We start from the raw sequence: 25,010 nt of genomic DNA on the forward strand, positions 1-25,010 counted from the left end.
ATTGCTATTGCTACACAAAATAACTTGTTCTAGAAGAATTTAATTTTTATGAAAGATATTTTATTTACTTGCAATTTCTTGTTTCTTTTAATGGTTGTGAAACGGTGATTATACAATATACAAGTACCTAAGAATCTGTAGTTGATTAGGAAAGTAAAGCCTACTTAATTGAAAAAATACACTTACTATTATTAATCAAAATATTATATTGTGTCAGAAATTTATAAGTACCTACTATGACTAAATTGTAGCCTTTAAGAACTAAGTGGTAAATTTCGTAGAATTTGTAACTTTATTTCACATTTTTTTTATTTTTTTCATTAAAATATACGCGCATAGGTATGAATAACGGGTCTACCTATCAACATAGAAACAAACGCAGATCTCGCATCCTCTTTTCTCGGCGCAATCTCAGTTAAGTTAGAGAGAGAGAACTACAGTTTACGTGCCTCGATTAGCAGTTAGTACTCGTGGAATGCGGTGTTGCGCTCGCGCACCAAACCACGAGCGAAGCAAAAGTAAGCAGTCATTTTATTTGTCTCGGAGAGCGTTGTGGTGACCGCGGAGTGACGATTGCCAAAACGAAACAACAAAATATGTGTGAATATTGCTCAATCAAAAGTGTTTATCTATTTATCGATAAGTGAATAATATTGCGACAATTGTGTTTTATGTGGTTTGTTATGAAGTTTTGTGAGAGTTGACGAAGGTTTTCAAGGAACTCCGGTGTATCGTCGCTTATTTACCTGTAAGTTGTCTCGAGTTGTAGGTACCTACCTACGTGTCTGGGTGACGTTGATTTTGCGTTATACATGTTACTTACTTTTTTTTAAACATTCAACACTATAAATATGGCTGCGAATCTAAGAGGGATTGTACAGTTAGAAATTGCTATTCTTCAATATTTATTTAAATCTAAATTATTTTTTTATTAATTACGTAAATATCACAGAAAAAATAGTCTATTTAAAAAATAAATTAATTATTACCCAATAATAGGATAACCACACGTCCGATGCTCGAAGGACACCGTTAAGTTTCCCCGATTTCCGATTCTCGCGGAAGTTGATGCCAAATCCGTTCGCCAAGCCAACAGATAGGTTTGTTTTTACGCTAATGGTCGGTGCTTTGTAAGGTAATATTGTTAATCGAATAGAATCTGAACTATTTTTGCATTATTCGACTGGCACGAAATCAAAATTATCATAATACTACAAGATTAAGTGTTTAAATCATCTTGAAATTAATAAATTTGTATTTTTTTTTATCCTACCTAAGCTTTGAGAGCCTTGAGAGAAGCCTTGAGAGGCTATTTCAGCGTAACCTTAACTAGTAGGTGAGCTCGCGGGGCTCAAACCTGACGACGTCACGGGGATATGTAATCTGGACAGAAACATATCAAATAGCGATCTGCCAGAAAACATACTCCCCAAATAGAGAAACAAAGTAACTATTATTACATATAACACATATAAATCCCTAACGAGAATCAAAACGACCAAGATTATAAAACATAAGATTAAGGAAAAAAAAAAAACAAAAAACCTGACGACGTTGCTAACACGAACCCTAGCAAGAGCCGTGCTTCGCAGAATCTACTACCGGATCGGAAACGTGTCCCGCTGAGAAGATCCGGCGAGAAACTCAGTGGGCTGTCTCTGAGGGTTAAAAAAATTTGTACAAACTAACAACAGTATGGGTAGTGCTGTGAGAAATTATTAAAGTAAATCACGTAATCTTAAGAGACGGCACACTCGCCACCGGAACAGAGTTAATTATTATCACTGAGAACTCCACTTCCAGTTTGAGCCCCGAGAACTCACCTACACGCTAGGGAAAAGCTGATATAGCCTCTCAAGGCTATCAGCATAGGTAGATAAAGAAAAAAGAGGGAACTTCACTTATATACAGCGCGTTGCCAAAGATAAAGCTTGCAATGTATCATCGCAATACTTGAACTTTTAAAATAACTTATCGCAGTTTTTGGCTTCAGTCCGTCTACGTTCGATGGTAGTAAGGTACTTAAGATGCAATAATTTTAATTGAGCTGACTCAGTGGCTGCTGGGCTGAAGGTCGCCGGTTCGATTCCCACATCGTGCTAAACATTAATGCGATAAACAAGTTTATTTGCTGTTTGTGTGAGTATGTATCAGTCTTTGGTTCCCAAAGTGCTTTATTGGTGGTAGAACCTCTCGTGAGTCCGCGCGGGTGGGTACCACCACTCTGCTTATATCTGCCGTGAAGCAGTAATGCGTTTTGGTTTGAAGGGTGGGGCAGCCGTTGTAACTATACCATGTAACATCAGGTGGGCTGTGAGCTCGTCCATCCATCTAGGAAATAAATAAAAAATATAAAAAGAAAGTTCCCATTATTGATTTATAATTTGTGATTTCACGAATTTATTAAAATCGGTAGTGCATAGTTTAAGAATGTAGATAATACAGCTGCAGCAAATTTAACTCCACTAATAGGTACATGCAAAGCTAAGACTATGAATTCCGGTTTGGAACACGAAACGATAACGCCCTTGTAATTGGCACAACACAACTGTACAACTGGTCCTTGCTTTTTTACGACTATAGTCAGTTCCACACAGAAATACCTGAGTTGTTTTTTATTGCTTAGATGGGAGGACGAGCTTACCTGGTGTTCAGTGGTTACCGGGGCCCACAGATATTTACAACGTAAATGCCGCCACCCATCTTGAGATATCAGTTGTAAGGTGTCCGTTTTTGCAGTGCAACGCCTGTTCCTCCCTTCAAAGTGAAACGCATTACTGCTTCACAGCAAAAATAGGCAGGGTGGTGGTGCCTACCCGTGCGGACTCACAAGACGTCCTACTACCAATAAAAGTTCCAAAGTATTCAAATTTAATTCCAAGTTCAAAAGGTTCCAAAGTATTCTTTGAGATAGTACCATCGTCCGGGCATATTTTAGTTTAGTTTAGTTCAGTATTTTTACAAGCAATGCTAAGTTTCTTCAAACGACATTTGTGGGTAGTACTTGATTGTAGGCAGCGGTTTGGCTGTGCCCATGGCATTGTTGACGTCCATGGGCGACGGTAACAATTCTCCAGGAAGGCCGTATGATCGTCTACCTACAAGAGTAATAAAAAATATGTTTATCGTAAACATGCTATTTGATGTGACCAATTCTGATAATAAAAATTTTTGGAAAATTTTAGCAGAGTATTGTTGGTTTTAAAACGTGCATATGCAGGTATTGATTTGGAGGAACCATAGTAAAGATGAAACCGAACAAAAATTAAACCATTTTTTTTCTGTTTATTCTGGTCTACTAGGCAGTGCAGACTAGGACAATAATTAGGTATATTATCATCGGTATTTAATTTTGATTTCAAAGTTTCAAATTCATCGATCCTCTCGATTTTGGCGAAAATTACGTTGAAATATTCCGTACACAATACTCATAACTTATAAGTATAGTGATAGATTGATCATATATCGTGAAATTAATGCTTAAAGATTTTCCACGATTTTCATACTAAAATGGAAAGATTGACGTCTTGTCTATCTGAGTGCACAATTCAATTGGAGCTTAAATTAAATCATTAATCAAATAAAAACTTCTCCAGAGAATATCTAGAGATTTAAAAGGATAAGACAAATGTTTCGCAAGTCGTTGAGTACTAAACAGTATAGAAATAAGGTCAATGCCGAACACCGTGTAACACCTAATTATAATCTACTCGTAGACAGCTTGACTGTATGAGGTGTATACCAGCTGTGAAGGTTTTTGAGAACCTACGCTTATATCTGTATAATACGTAAATACTTTAAAGTAACATTTTCTTTTTCTAATTGACTTTTTTCTCTCATCAACAGATTTTGCTTTTTCCTTATTCGTGCCTAGTGGCTTGACGCGTTTAAATGTCCCAAAATTTGTATGTAGGTTTGATCTCTTCAACAGACAAAACAGCTAAGCACTTTTTCACTTCCGTTTTTCAACCTATTCCGTTTTGTCTTTTGTTTATTTAGTAACTATTTACATGCTTAAATTTGCCAACAAATGATTGAAAACGGTAATGCTTTTTCAAAATAAAAACAAAAGATTAACTGTAATAAATAAATAAGATGAATCCCTAAATTGAGGTGTCAGTAAATATCGGTCATTGGGCGAACACTGATAGTATCAAAACAACTATGGTGATTATGATGCTGGTTCTTTTTAATTTTTTCTTTATGATAGGAAATCAACTCAAATGCCTAGTAGATATATAGATACTTGAGTCCATAGATAACACAACGTAAATTGTAGCGTTTACTGTCAGACTTTTTGGCGGGAACATGCGAAGCGAAGGAGTTTCTGTAGGTTACATTAATGATCCGACTTATTAACCTTTTAGAAATTGTGAAAGTGTATCAGTGTGGAAAAATGAAATAAAGCCGCTGGACGTGGCTTCTCATATCATTTCATATAATTTTATCCCAATTGTTTACAGACTCAAATAAATTAACTTTATCTCGTTTCGCTACACATAATTTTTTAAATAACAGAATATAATATACCCATTTAATATTTGAAGATTATTATAAACTCGACACTGGAAACAATGGCGTCGCAAGAAGACAGTCATCAGTCATCAGTCGTCAACACATTCTGTATCCACAACCTTGAACTGTAGTAAGTCCCTTCATTCAACTACTTCAGCGCCTAACTAATACAAATGTGCAACATTGACTTTGGCAACTCCTCAATTACCTACTATACTTTTTCAGAAGTCTTGGTAAAAAGTGGCAAAACTTCGAATAATAATGGTTAAATTATTTAAATATCATTCGTTGACCAGCCATGATTTAGAACAGATACAAATTTTAAGTAATTCCGATGTGTCGTGTCGAGAGACAAGCGTAGAAAGCGTTTGATGATGCTCATCAATAATGGACGTTAGACTGGTTAACGGGTTTTCACCGATTTATTTCGTCTTCGCAGCTAGTTCGATATCTCACTGCTCCTGAATTAGACGCATGCACGCATCTGCAATTAAAATTTGATTTCGGAGCTCGATGATAATTTGTAACAAACATTTTTTATCTGCGATATTTAAGAGATTCAATTTTATGTGTGTTTAAGTCGACTTTTACAATTGACAGTATCTATTTATTATGTTTTTAGTTAATTAACTTGCTGTTAACTGGAGTCTCAGACTAAATCAAGAACAAAAAATCCTTTATGTATTTTTTGTTTTTATTTACGGCATTGGCTATGTTCATGACTCATCCTTAAACTCTAGTCTAACTTAATAGAAAAAAAAAGTTTACTGTCCTTTTAAATATTGAATAATATTGACTTAACATTTACTTGTTAAAACGAAACACTATAAATAATAAACTATAAACTTAAGTACCATAAAAGTAGAAACTTAAGTCCTTTTTATTCAATGACTGTAATTATTAACGTAATGTAATGTAGTAAACAAATTACGATCTAATCAGAAGTGAAATGATTACGTCACGATTACAACTTTTTTTTAAAGTCCTGCATAAAACCATAGTCATACGAGTGTGCCTGCGACGTATGAATGAAAGTGGCGAAAGAAGCAAACGGTTTTGGACCTAAAGTCGATGTTAATGTTTACCATGACTGGCGTTTTTGTGGGATAATTTTTCGACCTCATTTATTCAGATTTTAAAACGAATTTAATAATTATTAGCGGCCACACCGGCCCAACCAGTTGTGCAACACAATATAACTTTAGAAGCAGACAACGTTCAAAATATATTTCACAAACACTAACGGGTTAGCCACGCACGTACGTGAATGTCGTAGCCTGAGATGAAAGGATAAAGATTGTGTTCTATGGTATATTTTGGAAACTGTTTACAAAGTTTGTAAGAGCGCTCTATTGGGCGAGATAAGGCTGTGTGCACACGCGCATACATGGTCTCTGCTGGCACAGGTTTGTGTAATCATACTGCCTATCTTTAGTTCCGGTATAAAGATAGCCGTTATTACATTGTAATTTGACGTGAGTTTATTTGACTTAAGATATTTAATGGAAACAAATTATTTTTTATCCATCGAACAATGAAGAACAACGCAATAACAATATTATAGAATTTTACAGTAACAGTGATAAATCACGTACAACTCGCTTCGTCTAAAGCTGCCGGCGAATAGTTCATAAAACGCTATCAAATGAATTCTGTTTTCAATATAGAGGATAAGGAAAACTATCATAAAGGGCATTAGTCGGCAGCCCAAAGTGGCAAATACAAATATAAAGATAATTTAAAGTTATTCAGTCATTTTTAATATATGTTTTTATAGCCTTGTGTTTCAAAAATGTTTAGTCGTTGTTGAGAAGGCAAAGATAATATGTAATACTCCGTACCTGAACTAAACAGTTCGTGGAAGAGCCGTGGTCAAGGATTCAAAGGGCCGCGGAGGCTCACGAGCCGCGGATTGCCGACCACTGCTATAAGGGTACAAGTTTAAAAAGCGTCCAGCTGTAAGTAGAAAGCTAACAAATCAAAACTCATCAAAATAGCGCAGCGTTGAAAATGGCATAATACTGCAATTAAAGTAGTAGTTTGTTAACTTCCTTACGGATCCATCAGTTCCAATAACCCTTGCATTAGACGCCTTCAGCTCTAACACTAGAAACCGGCTTAGAGACCCCGGTAATCATACTCGTCGAACTCGACAAGGGTTCGTCCCTTGTCGAGATCGTCCCCAACCTAACCCATGCATCAGCCCTCTGAGTTTTTTCGTCGGAACTTCTCAGCGGGTCGCGATTACGATCCGGTAGATTCATCCGCGAAGCAACTGCTCTCGAGTTGTTATGTCTCCTTCCGAGTTGCTCGGGTAGCTGTTAGCTAATCCCGCCCCTTCTGGCTGAGCCTTTGCTTCCCCACCTGTCCTGCTGAAACTGGAAAGGCCTCAGGGCTACCAGTAATAATTAAACTATAAAAACAAAAGTAGTTTGTAAACGAGGTGCACTCTGCCGAGATGAACTTAGCGCTATCTTTGAAATTATACTACTGGGCATGGTAGCGTTGTATTAATTTATAAAAATAGCACAATACATGCAAAAAAATCTCAACATATTTTAAAATATATAAATTTTTTTTTAACTTAAAACCAACAATTTTTTTTTAAAATCGTAACTAAAATCACACGCCGCGCTTCTTTCGTATGCTGCCACCGATTGCAAACATTTATCCTATTGCGGATTAAGATATAACAAAACTACCGTACGAATTGCGAAAAAAAATATAGGCACACGACAAACATTTAAATAGGCACATGCGACGTCCTAATTAGGCGGCGGCGCGCATACCAGCACGCGCCAACGAAATGTCAATCGAACAGTGAACTCAAATGCAACTAAGGAATTGCTTTCTCGTACGCAGCTTCCATTTACAATACGTCCTCAATATAGTTGACAGCCTTGTTTTGTTTATGACCTGTATTCATAGTCGGCTGTGGCTATCAATTTGACGGGCCCTTTGGCCAGAATGCTCCAAATATTTTTTTTAGATTGAAGGAGCAATCTTGGCAAAGATAAAATGCATTAGTCATTTTTCACTGGAAATGTGGATAGCAGTTTTGTAGTGACTCAATTATTTAAAGAGGATTTAAATGGGGCTTTCCTAAATGATCTAATCGGGAGACATCTGCCTCATCTCAACCAAGTAAATTCGAAAGTCGCCACTTTAAAGGTTGTGGACCCTGAACCAGTTTCCTTAAAGATTCTGCTGTCAAACCCAATAGAAAACTGATGAATATTAATAATGATAACAATAAATTAGAAATGGCTTATAAATCTGTTAATTGACTTAAAATGATCATCCGATCACTAATTTGTGGAATGTTCCAGATTTGTATTTAAAATTACCAATTAAAATGTATTAATTCAAACACCAATCACAGCCCAGATGTCATATGTCATTAGTAGCTAATTGTAATGTTCTAGTGTATATTCTGTAGCACTGTTAAATCACACGTATCTGTAACCACTCACGGGCTCGGGGGGGATCAGGGGCCTGGGCAAGAGTGCAGGGGAGTCGCTTAGTGGGTAGGGCGCAAAAGTCCATCCCTTGGGCCCGCGGTCCGCTTCCAACATCTGCGGACCGCCCAACTAGCGCGGGAGCCTCGTAGGAGATACGGACTCGACAAGAAAAAAAAACTATCACATAGTTATATAATTATCTTTCTATTGCCGTTTGATTGCGCATAGAACGTAATTGTATGAGCAAGAAAAGTCAATGTGTCATAACAACCGGTGTTGGTTCAGGTTGGGTCTTGTGATGCTTAGGGGCTCCCGTTACTACATAATACAAAGTAAGCTGTAAACTAGTCCAATTGGCTAGAGCAATAAATCAATTCATTTATAATCCGAGAGTAATAAATATCCTGTTTATTATTTATTCATTCTAAAAAGAAATATTTACTTCTTCTTGTCAGAGTGGTCGTGGTTGCGCTGATGATGTACATGTAGAAGCATTAATTAGGTTCCCAAAGTTTTCGAGAATTACCTCCTGGTGATGCGCTTCCAGATCCGGCGGTTCGAAGCGTCTAGAGTACATTGGTCCCTGGTGGACTCAGTTAGTTTCTTGATTATGTCAGTCCAGCTGGTCGGTGACCGGCCCCGTGATCTCTTGCCTTCCACCACCTTGAACCTGTAGACTCCCCATCGCGTCCTCATGTCTGGAAATGTGAACTTTAAAACCCGTAATTGTACAGTTGACGAAAATATAGTTTGTCCGATATAGCTTGATACGATAACGAAAAGTCACTCGTTCAACTGTCTCGCGTATCAAGCTGTATTTAACGAACTATAGTGACCATCACCATTTCTCAATGCTGAGACTCATTGGCTTAGAATACGCACTAACACCTACACAGTAAAAATTTAAATACGTGTACACGATATCAGGTATTGTTAAATGTACGTACCTATATGTATATTTATATAATACAAGGAGCGAGTGACCGGTCGTGCGCGGTCAAGGCGGCCGTCCGCTGCCAACATTACAGAGGTGAATGTGTTTTTTTTTGTGCAAATTATTCTTCAACCGCGACCTTTTAGAACCTAAAAGTTTCAATACCTGAGGCTGTATAACAAACAGAACAATACCAGCCGTTAATGATGATAGGTTTTTTTATTCTTTTATTTTTATTGCATAGATTGGTGGACGAACTCACAGCCCACTAGGTGGGTGGCGCATTTACGTCGTAAATATCTATGGGCTCCAGTAACCACTTAACACCAGGTGGGCTGTGAGCTCGTCCACTCATCTAGCAATAAAAAAAAAATAGTAATAAAAATAGTAATAGTAAATTTTGAAAATTTGATGTATGTTCGTAAACATATTGAGGAGTTTCCTAAAAAGTCGGACATACATAATAGAAATACTAGGAACAAACACAAGCTTGTTGTGCCGATGAGTAGGTTACATAAGATACGAAATTCATTCGGGTGTTTGTCTGTGCGCCTGTACAACAAAATCTCACAAGATGTTCAGAACCTACATATACATAGGTTTAAGAAAACTGTTAAAGAACATCTGTGCAATAAAGCTTACTATAAAGTCAATGATTATCTAGAAGATTGCACAAAGTGGGAATGAGTTGCTCGCTCCGGGCATTTCAATATTGTAGTAATTGTTACGTTATAATACTCATTGTAAAAAACTCATATTTAAAAAAAATAATGTAATATTAAAAAAATAATAAATAACAATTTATTAAAAAAAAAAAAAAAAAACATGCCCGCTGAGTTTCTTGCCAATTCTTCTCAGGACGGAGGCTAGTTCTTGTGAATTGGCGGTAGTTCTTTTGACGTTCAACAAGTATGTACGTTCATTTATGTTGAATAAAATTTTTTGATTTGATTTGATTTGATTTGATTTGAGTAGACAAGCACCTGATAAGTTAAAGCTTTCGTCTTTCCATAATCAACGTTTGACGCGCGCACCCAATTCGGCCTAGTTATGTTAATAATCGAACAGTAAAAACTTGTAGAAATTAAAATAATCACGACGGATCCCGTTAGACTAGTTCGTCACACGCACTCCTGCCTGCCCACTGTCGTTCGCACGTCACACTCGACTGCTTATCATTACAGAATGGCTATCATTACCGAGACCCAAGGAAATTATGTCGATGCGTACAGTTAGCTCTGCTTGCGGTCGTTGGTGTTGACAACCCTATTAAGATTAAGTAGCCAACATGAAATTTAGATACAAACAAATTATATTCAATGACAGCTATGTGCTTCTTGCGCTAGTGCTTTCGATACGATTAGAATGAGCATTAAAAAAAAACCGCGTTGTGATTAGGCCACTTGTAATCAGTATCATTGAAGTTTAATGTGTTTTCAAATACTATAGAACCTAATTATAGTATTTTCTTAGGTTTTTGTGAGCCGTGGACGTAATTAAAACTACGGTTTAATCCCGCGTTTTAATTAAACCCAAATTTTAATTTAAACATGAGGTACTTCTTAAAAATAATTAAGACTTTGTTTCATATAGTAGATTATGCGTCACGATCAGAGATTAACAGTCGTAACTATATTATGAAAGAGCTTTCCGAAATTAATTGTCCGACTTAATGACAGTAGTTGATTTATAAAGAAAAAGTTGAATGAAATCACGCAACGCGTCGTAAAGTAAAAGAAAGTGGCTGGTCGCAGGTGCCACGCCCGTGGAGATGGGCCCGCAGTCAATGCGTGTTCACGCTTCTCTCAACCTGAACTCGTGGTCGCCCTACTTACAAAAAAACTTTCGTTGACACATTCACGAATGAACTTTTAAATTAAATACGAATGATTGTAGAGCCTTTGTCAAAATTAAAGATAGTCTTTTTAAGAAAAAAAGTGAGTATTTTGACGTTTATTAGTGGACGTGTAGACCATCGGTACTTTGGGCGGGAACGGAGAAGCGTAGCTGTGTGAATTGTTTTATATTTTCTATTTAGTGTTTCTTCAGATTTAAATGTGTAATAACGATGGTTTATTAACTGTTTAGTATCTGTGAAAGTGTACGATTGTGCAAAATGAAACGAAGCCTCTGGACGTAGCTATTTCGTAAGCTTACCTTCCATAAAGTCCACTGAAAAATCTCAGTAAATTGCCACCATTTTATTGAAATTATATTTCATCCCAAATTGTCTCATGTCATTTCATTTCATTTCATGTTAATTAATTGATGTTTCAAATTAATCAAATTCATTTCATTCCGCTCCATATCATTTGTCATAAAAAAGAATACAAAAAAGATTAGGCTGTATGGTATGATACCTTTGCACTTTCAGTTGGAAAAATAAGAACTACTACTACTGTAGCCCATCACCTAAGTAATTGTTGTCCTAGCCATCGGATTGGTAGTATGTATGATCTTCGTGCCAACAGAAATACCCGAGAAAATACAACAGAAATAGACATGCTAAAGCTTGAGGCTCTACTCCGTTCCACATCCTATCTCAATAATATATTCATTACAATGTTAGGGAGAGTTACATTAACATAGTCAATAATCATACAATTAACAATCTTAGTCATAAAAAAACAGCAATTGTAAGAAAAAAAGAAAAAAGAAAGCGCAACGTAGAGAGTAGGTAGGTATACATGGCTGTATATACCTACCCCAATGGTTTAACACACTCTCAATGAACACAAACTCAATTCAAAGAAGTTACGGCGAATTGAAGGGAATTAAATTCTTTGTACACGTAACTCGTAAACACGAGGTGATGAGCTTCGAAAACTGATAGTCATAGAAAAATAGAGGGCATAAGGTCGAGAGCTACAACACTTTGGAAACATGACCTCTAACATTGTCATTAACATCACCAAAGCGGTACGTGCTGTTGGAAGCCGGAACATGGGAGAATACATAACAAGAGATTCTGACGTTCTTAGAGCATTAGGTTCACAGCATTAGCATTTTATATATATTTTTTTTTATATTAGTTTTAGCAATTTTATATTAGTAGTTGACAATTTTAATTTTGCTAATTTTGATTCAGTTTCATTTGATTTGGTTTCATTTTTGTTTGTTTTTGTTTTTAGTCATTCTGATAATTTGTAATTTTAATTTTATTGTATTTTGATTTAGATGTTATGTGAAGTTTTATGGGCTTAAGTTACCTGAAATAAACGCATTTCATTTAATTTCTTTTCATTAGGGACCAACGCAAGGAGAGGTTAACAAAACGCACCCGTTCTTAAATTAGAGTTCACTAAAGTTCAAGTAGCAGCAAAGATATCCGACCTTAGAGATGAGACCTGAAGAAGAAAAACTTCAATCAGCTTTTGAAATAATGAACATGTGCCGTCAAAATGATAAATAAAACTTTAGTTGATTAAAAATTGTGAACTATTCGAAACGTCGGATTTAATAAAATGAGAATAATAAACGCGCTATTAAACCCTAAAAATAATATTAATCATCAAAAAAATTTACACATTATTTTTTTATTGCTGTAATGGGTGGACGAGCTCACAGCCCACCTGGTGTTAAGTGGTTACTGGAGCCCATAGACATCCGCAACGCAAATGCGCCACCCACCTTGAGATATAAGTTCTAAGGTCTCAAGTATAGTTACAACGGCTGGCCCACCCTTCAAATCGAAACGCATTACAGCTTCACGGCAGAAATAGGCAGGATGGTGGTACCCACCCGCCCGGACTCACAAGAGGTCCTACCACCAGTGGAGTCATGTAATAAAATTTACGCCTACTAGAAAACATCAATTGTTTTTTCTGTCTAATCATTTCTCGAACAAAAATAAAATTCATGGATATCCTCTTCATATCGGTGTGTCGTTAGAATGAAATGCAACATTAACAGTTCATTGTAATAGTTACGCAGTTAGCGACAGACGCACTTTTAGAAAGTTATGCGAGCAACTGTCGTAATTTAAAATATTTGACCGTGGAGAGTTGTATTTCGGTTATGACACTTAATTGGTATGTTAGATCAGAAAGTTAACAATTAACGACCTACTGCAACATTCAAGACCGACGTGCAATTATTGAACGTAGCCAAAATCCGAACTTCTAACCGTCTTTTGTGAAATTTTATAAATATTAATGGTTTTTTTTATTACTTTTAATGTTAAGTTTTCACTGGAGCCCAGAGATAATCACATCATGAATGCCGCGACATACGTAAATAAAAAAATAAAAATTGTCTGTGCTTTTATTCGTATAATCTTTAATGTAGGTACCTAAAGAATGTCAGTACAATTTAAAAGGTTAGTTACCCAATAAACTGGCACGTCGGCACGTGCGATGAAGCAATCCGTCAAGAGGAGAGGGCGCGTTATATTTTTGCGTCAAGCTATATTAAACTGAATGAGTTAGAAATTAAAATTCTATTAGGCCATTCAACTTGTACGGAGATATATCTTAGTGAAAGCTAACGTCACTTCGAGCAAAAGTTTTGCAAACATTCCGTTGTCGATTTATGGATTTCCCTTTGCCACGTACAATGTTTATTGTACACAGAGAGTTTCTCAAAACTGCCATAAAATTCTGAAGACTACAACTTTAACGTGATAAGTACTTACTAGGTATTTGCTAAATTAAAATGCTCTCCAAACAATCCGAGGTATAATAAATCTCTAAATCTTTATCGAGATACCACAGGTAAAGAAAATGAGCAATAACCTCATGTTAACCAATAAAAAGTGTTACAATTGGCGATCTTCTTCTCGCTTGGGTTGATCAAGTCTAGGCATGCCTCTAGGGGGAGGAACAATCACACATAAAAAGGACCAAGTGGTTTTCAATAAATACAATATGGCTACAAGGCCAATATGACAACTAATTTTTGTGCTGTCTTTTTACATTGGCAGCCGGCATGAGAACCACCATTTTGTTTTTTCAATCGAAGCGGTCTTGCGTTCGGGCTTAAAGGGTAGGGCACCCATTAAAAATGCAATTGAAACTTCGATCACAACTATCTAGGTGCGTGACGGTAGTCGTCGTGGCCTAAAGAATAAGACGTCCGGTGCATTCGTGTTGAGCGATGCACCGGTGTTCGAATCCCAGTCGGGTACCAATATTTCTAATGAAATACGTACTCAACAAATGTTCACGATTGACTTCCAGGGTGAAGGAATAACATCGTGTAATAAAAATCACACCCGCAAAATTATAATCTGCGTAATTCCTGGTGGTAGGCCCTCTTGTCAGTCCACGCGGGTAGGTACCACCGCCCTGCCTATTTCTTCCGTGAAGCAGTAATGCGTTTCGGTTTGAAGGGTGGGGTAGCCGTTGTAACTATACTGAGACCTTAGAACTTATATCTCAAGGTGGGTGGCGCATTTACGTTATACATATATGTTTATGGGCTCCAGTAACCACTTAACACCAGGTGGTCTGTGAGCTCGTCCTAAGCAATAAAAAAAATCAGGTGGTGGTCGTAAACCTAATAAGAACCCAAAAAAAAGAAAAATGGTATTCAGACTTGAAGTCATCGTGACCTAAAGGATACGATTCCCGGTGCATAAGTATCGAGCGACTTTGTTCGAATTCCGCAGGCAGGTACCAATTTTTCTAACCAATTGCGTCCTTGATAAATCCCCGGACGGAGGAAGATATCGTGCATAAAACCTAAAACCTGCAAAAATTTTAATTTGCATAGTTACTGGTAGTAGGTTGTGAGTCGGGTAGGTACCACCGCCCTGCCTATTCCTGCCGTGAAGCAGTAATGCGTTTCGGTTTGAAGGGTGGGGCAGCTGTTGTACATAACGGAGGCTGGACTCGCGTCTCGGCATTTACATCCTTGAAGTATATGTGCTCTAATAACCACTTAACATCAAGTGGGCCGTGAGCTCATTCATCCGTCTAACCAATAAAACGATATATAATTTACGAGTTCATGCCCAGAAAAAAATTACACAAAATCCGTGGTCATATCGGTTACTTACGTAAAAAAAATATATAATAACATTTTAGCGCGAAAAATTAAGTTTTGATTGACTTTCAGATCGCGCGATCTTGACAATTCTTTGTTGTTTTTTTTTTGTGTTTTTTGTTTTTCATTACAATAAACGTTCTCACACTTGAAATCGGCCCTGTCCCGTTTTTATGTTATGGTTGCGTATTATTTCATACAGTACATTAGTTGTGTGAGAGTGCTAAACTATTGTGCAATAGAACTATGTACGTGACTTGTATTAAAACAGAAATTACCGTCGTCCTTACAGTGAAGAACGTGTTTATTTGCACGCTTGCTTTATTTGCACGGCGCTTAGCTGTGTTTAGATGCACTTAGATTGTAGGTACAGTCGACGTCGCTTAAAACACGTCATTACGGATCCTCCCGATCCAATAACGGTGCTTTTAGGTACCACAAGCACCGGTCACCGTCCTCGTCGAACCCGACGCTTGCGACTAAGGGCTCGACGAGCGAATTAACCCATAGACACAGCCCACTGAGTTTCTCGCCGGATCTTCTCAGTGGGTCGCGTTTCCGATCCGGTGGTAGATTCTGTGAAGCACTGCTCTTGCTAGGGCCAGTGTTAGCAACACTCCGGTTTGAGCCTCGTGAGCTCACCTACATGTTAGGGTGAAGCTGAAATAGCCTGTCAAGGCTATCAGCATAGGTAGGAAAAAAAAAGTAGGTTTAAACCTAATAGCGGTTTTCGGGAGTCGCAAACATAGTTTTAAACTACTCCTACGCTTTAATCTTGATTTTACTATTCTCGTTTAATTATTTTATTTCCGACAAATACTTTATAGTGACGTGAGGAACGTTTTTTTTTATATTATGGCTAACGCGAGTATACGGGTTCGCCAGAATACACGACAAACCTTGACACAGAAGACTGTTGAATCCTAACACAAGGGATCAAGATACATATTTAAATACACTAAGATGTTTATTTAAAAAAAACACACACACAAGCTCGCTTCGCTTTGTCTGCATCACCGGTTTTTAGGACCGCGGCTTTTGGCACTGGTGGTAGAATTTTCTCTAAACATTCAATATCTATGTAACATGACATCGAATTTTAAATAAATTGATTTTGTATTTTAATCCGAGAAATATAAATGTTCTTAGTACATAAGCTTGTCATTTTTTTATATTTAACTGTGGTGCTTTAAGCATTAGGTGGCCACTTGCCACGGTAATAAAAGAAGATAAACCTCTGTAGACAATAACTAATGCGAATCAATTACTCATAGTGCCGAGGTATTCGTGCACACTTTAACCTTCATACACAGTGACGTCACTCAAGAACATAATTGTCTTAACACATTTTTGGACCAAACTTAGATTGTGATTGATTTAAAATATCAATTTAAACGAATACTTTAAGGATAAGATTTATTTAAACAAGAAAAAGAAAAGCCGAGAAAGAGAGATTGGCGATTGATAATCGGTGTGGAATAATCCAACGTATTCGATGCTGGGTGATGAGTATTTACCAAATGTCCATGAGCACGCGGTCTACTCCCAACATCTGCAGACCCCGCGTGCCCCCGAGGAGCAAATGCCTCGTAGAGTTTCGGCTCTCGGTCCTAAAATAAATAATAGTTTAAAAAAACTAACAAAATACGCTTTTATAGAAATAGGGGTAAGCACCCCACGCTTTTTTACAATAAAATCATTTTTTCTTACACTAGTTTTAATTCACATTTATTAAAACTTATTTTCTATTTTTTAGTAGATTTCAATTTTTTCAATTTATGTTTTAATATTGAATTGTCATCGGTCCTTAATAAGTATACCAAATTTCGAGTTAACCCGACGTTTTGAAGGGGGTCAAAATCATGTTCAAAGATTCCGTTACATACAAACATACTAACATACATACGCCTGAAGCTAATAAAAGCGTATTAAAAAAAAGGATAATTTACTATTGACCGCTTGTTAGCAACATATTAACATCGGCAATGACATTTCGCACATACGGTGCGACAACTTCACTTATGCATATTATGTAATTTTTCAAGAGAAGCGTTTGAAAATTCAACATCTTATTACAATTATATAGTTCTTCTCGACTAAAGAAATAAAATCGATGCCTCCAATGAACACTACGCTAACTCCAAATTCGTAGATTTACAGGAGGAGCGTTTAAATGAAAAAAGTTGATAAAATCTTTATTATTGCAGATATATTTATGGTTTTTTCTTGTGTAACTAGCTGATTCACTCTTGCTTCGAACCCCATCAATAATAATTTGTAATACTTTTAAAATAGTGAAGCGATTTGTGTGAAAAACGAAAATTTCAAAAAATGAAAATATTTAAACTACAGCTTTTTAAACTTCATCAGTAAAAGCAAACATAACACTAATAATAACTATTAATAAAAGGATTTTCTATACTCAGATCAGTTTTAACAAAAATTGCTTAATGACTATTTGATTGATATGACTTTTTCGAGTCTCAAGCGTAAGCTAATCATATTAATCACCATTATCATCGTTTGATATTCAATTTTAATAGTTGTAGTCATTTAACCTTATCAACCCACGGACTATTGTTTTTCAACGCTTCAAATGGTTTTGTTAATAAAAAAATAGTTTTTTTTTCATTGCTGTTTTTTTTATTGTCTTGATGGGTGGACGAGCTCACAGCCCACCTCGTGTTAAGTGGTTACTGGAGTCCATAGACGTCTACAACGTAAATGCGCCACTCACCTTGAGATATAAGTTCTAAGGTCTCAGTATAGTTACAACGGCTGCCCCACCCTTCAAACCGAAACGCATTACTGCTTCACGGCAGAAATAGGCAGGGCGGTGGTACCTACCCGCGCGGACTCACAAGAGGTCCTACCACCAGTAATAGAGGTCCTACCACCAGTTTTAGCGTTGAAAGCATTGAGTTAAACAAATATATTTACCATGTATTTACATCAGTGGTTGAAAGTATATCGAAGGTTGAAATGCTATTTGTTTTAAGCGACATTTCGCTTAAAACGTAAAATGTATCTTTGTATTTAAAGGTACGTTTTATTTGGTAAATAGGTAGCATCAACAGTTCGATGTTTTTAATTGAACTTCAATTAAATTTACTCCATTCAAATAATAAAATGTTGCTGAAGAAGTTTTTTTGTTATGATATCTTTTACAAATTTTAAACTTGAAATGTCTCTCCTGTAAAGTTAAAAAAAACGTCACGAAATAAAATATTTTATTTATCTTTTGTTCCAATTAATAACTGACTAGCACTAGATGATGACCGGTTTTTTTTTGATGACGCCATCTTGTTGTGTCTTTAAAGCGGTTAGTATTATTATTCGCCAATAGATGTCGGAAAGAGTTGATTATTGAAAACACGAATAAAACAACACTTTCTGAAAATATATCGTAGCTAGATCGATTTATCGCTCCCGAAATCCCCTGTATACTAAATTTTATGAAAATCGTTGGAGCCGTTTCCGAGGTTCAGATTATATACATATATATTAATATACAAAAATTGCTCGTTTAAAGGTATAAGATTTAAGCTGCCAATTTGAATTTCACGACCGGGGCGTTATACTTCTTACATATCGATGGCTTCATTAAGTAATGTCTATGGTTGTTTTCAGCTATTCGTTTAGTACATTTATTTTATATAATGGTAATAATTAAACACTCAATCCGCAGCCACATTAAAATTACTCACCTTCGTTTCATAATCTCAGTACAACGAGTTGTCATGTGACTAGTTCATACAACTGGCCTGACGGGAATATTATGAAAGACCTGAAGCTGGTAACACCGCTTGAAATCTACTAAAGCTACTTATCTATCTATATATGTATATAAAAATCAATTGCTGTTCGTTAGTCTCGCTAAAACTCGAGAACGGCTGAACCGATTTGGCTAATTTTGGTCTTGAATTATTTGTGGAAGTCCAGAGAAGGTTTAAAAAGTAGATAAATATGAAAATGCTCGGAATTAAATAAAAATAACAATTTTGTTTTTCCTTTGATGTGTCCGCCGTCGCGTCGGACGGATTCCTTTTGTTTGTTTTAAGTTTATTTAATACAAAAGTTTAGGTCTTTTATTTATCGATTGAGGCACTACCAAGTCTGCCGGGTCAGCTAGTATGTCTATATAAATTTGTATTTCATCGCTTTTGGTTGCTCACTATTAAAAACAAATTTTATTTTACTGCCAGCGAAGACATCCTCCTGCCATCTGATGGGGAGCAGTCATTGTAGTTTACATAAAAAGTTGTTTTAAGAAAGACGGGACACACCGCTCTTGAAAGAAGTCTAATTAACACATACAAACACTTTTTACCACAAATCCCGCTTCGCTTGGTCGGTATGTGCAATAGGAAAATTGATAAAGAGGAATCCTATCAAAAAATTCTTCGGTTACGAATTGCAACCACACAACCTACAACCAGTGTAACAGCCTGGCCACGGGACATTCGCCGATGCGAATATTCGCGCGGTGCGAACGGCGAAGCGTCTAGCGACTAAAACAAGCGCATAGAAATGTACCTAACAAGCCACGCGCACCGGCGACCGGCGAAGCGACCGGCGAAATGTACCGAGCGAATCGCGCGATGCGGCGGGCGAGCAAAACAAATGCATGAATACGGACGGCGCGAGCCACGGAGTCGAGCGGTAGTCGCGGCGAATAGTGCAGTGATTAAATGAGTTTAGTTGTTTTCGCCGCGAAAAATTAACGCCGAAATTTTTATATTTTTTATTTATTTTTTATTTTATATTTTTAAAGTCGTCGTGGCCTAACGGACGTCCGGTGCAATCGTGTTGAGCGATGCACCGGTGTTCGAATATCAGGCGGGTACCAATTTTTGTAATGAAATACGTACTCAACAACACTCAACGTTCACGATTGATTTCCACGGTGAAGGAATAACATCGTGTGATAAAAATGAAATCTTCAAAATAATAATTTGCGTAATTACTGGTGGTAGGACCTCTTGTGAGTCTACACGGGTGGGTACTACCACCCTGCCTATTTCTGCCGTGAAGTAGTAATGCGTTTCGGTTTGAAGGGTGAGGCAGCCATTATAACTATACTTGAGACCTTAGAACTTATATCTCAAGGTGGGTGGCGCATTTACGTTGTGGATGTCTATGGGCTCCAGTAACCACTTAACACAAGGTGGGCTGTGAGCTCGTCCACCCATCTAAGCAATAAAAAAATAAAATAGCTGAAATACTAGCTAGACCAGCTATTTGGAAGTCTAGCCACCCAAAGTATTTCTCGTACTTCTTGTGGAATTCTCCATCTATAGGTATACTCCGATTCTTATTCAAATCATGTACTTCACAATCTTTTCCAAATAATAGGTCCTGAACCAAAAAACTATTAATTTATAAGCAATATCGAGATAATTTCGATATAGACATTTCGCTGTCGGACTTCCTTACTAGTCGCGGCGGCGAACGTGAGTACCCGTGGCCTGCAAACGGTGCTGCGCGAATGGTCGCCTCGCCCACCGCTTCGCTGTTCGCACCGCCGATCCCCGTGGCCAGGCCGTAAAGGGGAATACCCACTCTCCATAGTGTGCTGGGCCCAAGATGGACATCAAATATTACGATAAAAATGGACTGTTTTAAATTCTTAAATGTATTGGATATCTAAAAATATATATTGAAATTGACGCCACTATTATAAAAAAAAATAAAAAAAAAAATCGTTTTGAGGTTAATTTTCTATATAAATACCTAAGTGTCGGATTGTGAGATACTTCAAGAACTTTTCTAAATGTTTAACTTATTAATTATGATAAGAGAGATGTTCCTAATGTATTTTTATCTTAAAATGTTTAGGTACTTAATACTTAAAAGGTTTTGATGTTGGCAATATTTTTCCCGCAAAAATCAAAAACCTTTTTTTTTCAATAGAGTTACTTTGTTTTTACTCCTTGTTGTAAACTGTAGTGGCGCTCACTTGGAAGAAAGTAAATGCATATTTATTTATGCCAAAATTAATGCACTAAGTATTTTTTCTCTAATCTATTGTCCGCTTTGGGCCTGAAATGGGCATTCCCCTTTACATATAAATAGGCAACAGAACACAACAGAATTCCAATACCATTATCTTCTCTATTTATCAACCCTTTTTTCTCGTTTTATTGATTACTAGCGGCCAGATCCGGCTCCGCTCGGGTCAACAAAAATTTCAATGATATTACGTTGTTTTTTTTTAAAAATAAAACAACACTTATTGCGGCATATCTATAATACTTAGAAATATGCTGTCGCGACAATTTTCAGTTCAGTAGTTTCGGAGCCTATTCAATACAAACAAACAAACAAATCTTTCCTCTTGATAATATTAGTATAGACTAGCGACCCGCCCTCGCTTCGCTTGGGAAACTGTAATTCATTATTGATTTCTCCACTATTTAATGGATGTTATTATACATATAAACTTTCCTCTTCAATCACTCTATCTATTGAAAAAACCGCATCAAAATCCGTTGCGTAGTTTTAAAGATTTAAGCATACATAGGGACATACAGACAAAGCGAGTTTTATACTATGTAGTGATTATATTTGGGAATTCTCAATAAACCGAATAAAAACATCTGAAGCAATTAAGTATTGGAGCTCATGCCCGAAAACAGCCGAAAACTGAGGCCTATAAAATCAAAGGCAGCTAGACGCCTTAATGTCGTAAAATGTATTAACAATGGCTCTATCTTGTTTAGTTAGTTGAACATGCTTTAGTGTTTTCATGTTATAACAAATGCAGCTAAATCTCTAACAAATTCAGTTCAAAAAAGTTAAGTTTACTCTGTATTAAGTACGAAGTTTTATCATTTAAAATTCAGATTATTAGTAATATTCTCATTCTTTATAAATCTGTTTTAAAATAAAGAATATCGTAGGTATACGAACAAAGTTATTTCAGATTCTCAAACCGGGAGTGTTGCACTGGCAAGAGGAGTACTTCGATGGATCAGGGAGGATCTGTAATGACGTGTTTAGGGTCGATTTTTGTAATTTACCAGAATATTTGACAGATTTGGATTTAGCTGTCTTTGATTTTATAGGCCTCATTACTAACACTCAATATCGCGTGTGTGTCGATCGGAGAATTCATCTCCGATTCCGAACGCAAATTTCACATTTCGAATTGTAAATTAAAAAAAAAAGTCTAATACTTCCTCTCGGTACACATGCACTGTTCCACTAACCCGGTTGGCTCTGGTAACCCCGATCCCACAGAGAAGATAGCTTATGCAACGGATCCCCCCCGCGTTCAGACAATTAATTATTTAATTATCGTTAATACGCAAAACTTACGGTCAGGTAAACGTTGTGTAATAAGACGGCATGAAGTTATCTTTCAACCAGTGAATACCGGCCGCGCTTCGGTGTGCGTAACTATAATTGCTAAAAATATGATGTAATAATTATTAACAGTGTCTGTAAATCAGTTGTATACGGAAATAAATGCGTCCTTACAGTGTATTGATGATTTGTCAACATGAAAACACGCGAGGAGACTATGCTGTCTTAGAATCTGGACTTTTTTTTTAATGTATATTATGACCTGGTAACTAAGAAAAAGTCAAGTCTAATTTTAATGATAACTTTTTTATATGAAAAATGATATTATGAAATGAAATGAGATGATATGGGATGAATTATAATCTCAGTAAAATGGTGGCCATTTACTGAGACTTTTTCAGTGGACTTTTTGGAGGATCCCGAGAAGCTACGTTCAGCAACTTTGTTTCATTTTCCCACATTTGTGGACTTTCCAAGATATTAAACGGTTAATGAACCACCGTTATTACACATTTAAACTCGAAGAAACACTAAATAGACAAAATAAAACAAATCACACAACTTCACTCCTCGCGTTCCCGCCAAAGAGTCGAATCTGGACATTCAAGGTAAGAATTGTCACGGAAAAAGGCGGTTTTGCCAAAAAAGTAGCCATCGCAGCTGATAACGCAGAAAAATACTAGAATATTAATTTAAGCTCTTACCGTACACGTTTACAGTATAAATGAGTCTATGTTAAAATTAAGATGCTGCAGGTCAAAGTTCCCGTTTTTTGGTAGTCCAAATATACATAAACAATTTTAAGGTCAATGACATCGACAGTAACAAACGAGAGATTAAACCGTAAAAATAGCATTAAGTCTGCGACTCGCGAAAGCTGATGAAGAGACTGTACTATATCAAAGTCTTCAAACTCAGCGGTGAATATATGGCACCCGGTTTGGGCAACGGTAACGGTATCGGCAGAGGTAAGGCCACTTTTACGACTCTTCCGACCTGGGCCCACGTCCGCAGGTGTGGACTTGGAATTTTATTTTATATAACCATCGATCATAGAAAATAATATAAGAATTAAAAATTATATAACATTCACTAAACTATCCGCAATAAGCTGACGGTGTTATTGATAGTGGTGATTGATTGTCTTGTGAGTCCGTATGGGTAGAAACCATTGCCCCACCTATATCTACCACGAAGCAATCATCTATCCGGTTTGAAGGGCGGGGCAGCTGTTGTACTATAGAGACTCCGAATTTTTGTCTCAAGATGGGTGGCGAAATTTACTGATGTCTATGAGCGTAAACACTTAACAACAGAGAGGCCGTGAGCGCTTTCACTTGTGTAAGCAATAAAAAAATGTATGATAACTTTACGATTACTTGTTTAGGAAAGTCAACTTACACAGATAAGTACGAACGTAATTAAAATTACTATGGAGATAAGGAGCTTCGGTACCGTTTCTCGCATTTCAAAAACGACCCTGATTAACTAAAGTTATTTAAAACTATAATCACATATCATCGTCCCACGCAACATGTAAATAATGTTGAACAAAACGACACCTTGATGAACTATGAATTATGAACAAGAAAACTTGATTGGCATTCTGATTCCAAAATATTTACATTTCAACGTTAATTAAACATTCATTTCGTACGATTTTATTCTAAAATACCACAGCCTCTTTGATCTGTCGATAAATTGCTTTTTGTCGTCTCCTCGGACCGGTTTTCGGGTGATTGTTTGAGTTTTCGCATGAAGCGTCGTTTTCCAGTTTTTAAAGTATTATAAATAGTTTTAGTGCCAATTGTTCGATAGTTATGTGTAATAAAACTTTGTTTGTCTTTAACGAGGCTTAAAACCAGAAAACGGGATAATAGTACAATAATAGAGTCGATTATGTTTCGTGTACACGTTATACCGTAATTGATTTCACCTGGCTTTTTTTTCCTACCTATGCTGATACTGTTGAGAGGCTGTTTCAGCTGAGCTGAGCTGAGAGAGTGAGCTCACGGGGCTCAAACCGGAGTCTTGCGAACACTGGCCCTAGCAAGAGCAGTGCTTCGCAGAATCTACCACCGGATCGGAAACGCGACCCGCTGAGAAGATCCGGCGAGAAACTCAGTGGGCTGTGTCTGTGGGTCAAACCTACTGGCTCTGTGGTGGCTTAGAACAGCATCAAACGACCTCAGCCCGTGGGTATCTATCGGAGAATGGACCGCAGTTTCTCTAAGTACCACTACCACTTAGTGTATTGAGAGCGTCAATCGGATTTTACTGCCGTGGTAAAGGGTGCGTCTGAAATCGCACGGCAAACTATTTCATATTACTGGCGCGAAATAATCGGGTGTTCGACATGAAATATTTAGACTTCTATTATAATATAAACTACTACTACTGCCACTACTTACATCTATGTCATACTAGTATTTACTACCGATATACCTAAACACATACTAGACAAAAGCTAATGGCACAATAATGCTGACTGCATTAAAATTAGTAGGTATCGAAAAAGCGAAAAACGAGCTTTTTTTCCGGTAAAGGTACAATAAAATATATAATGGTCACCTTCAATGTGTTTAAATCCATCCAAAGATGCCATAGAGCATGCCGAAAATTTAGGACTATAGGCATATATTGAAAAATCGGGTAAATTTTATATTAGATAAACTATATTCTTATATACTATTTAATTTTTATGTAATATATTACAAATGTAGTCTATTTAATAGGTTTTACCACGATTTTCACATTTAATGAGTTCCGGGTATTTCGACGAAGTGAATTTGTAGGCTGCAGGGTAA

General features: G+C 36.8%; 1 protein-coding gene across 1 annotated transcript in view; it reads left to right on the forward strand.

The window, feature by feature from the left end:
- The first annotated feature begins 469 nt into the window (after positions 1–469).
- LOC101746355 (unconventional myosin-XV) overlaps positions 470–25,010 on the forward strand; it is a 139,262-nt gene continuing 114,721 nt past the window's right edge. Inside the window, exon 1 of the mRNA XM_038017028.2 lies at positions 470–748. The gene's annotated coding sequence lies outside the window, so the exon portion shown is untranslated. The remainder of the gene's footprint in view (positions 749–25,010) is intronic.

The sequence above is a fragment of the Bombyx mori genome, chromosome 17 (assembly GCF_030269925.1).
Source record: "Bombyx mori chromosome 17, ASM3026992v2".
Lineage (NCBI taxonomy): Eukaryota > Metazoa > Arthropoda > Insecta > Lepidoptera > Bombycidae > Bombyx > Bombyx mori.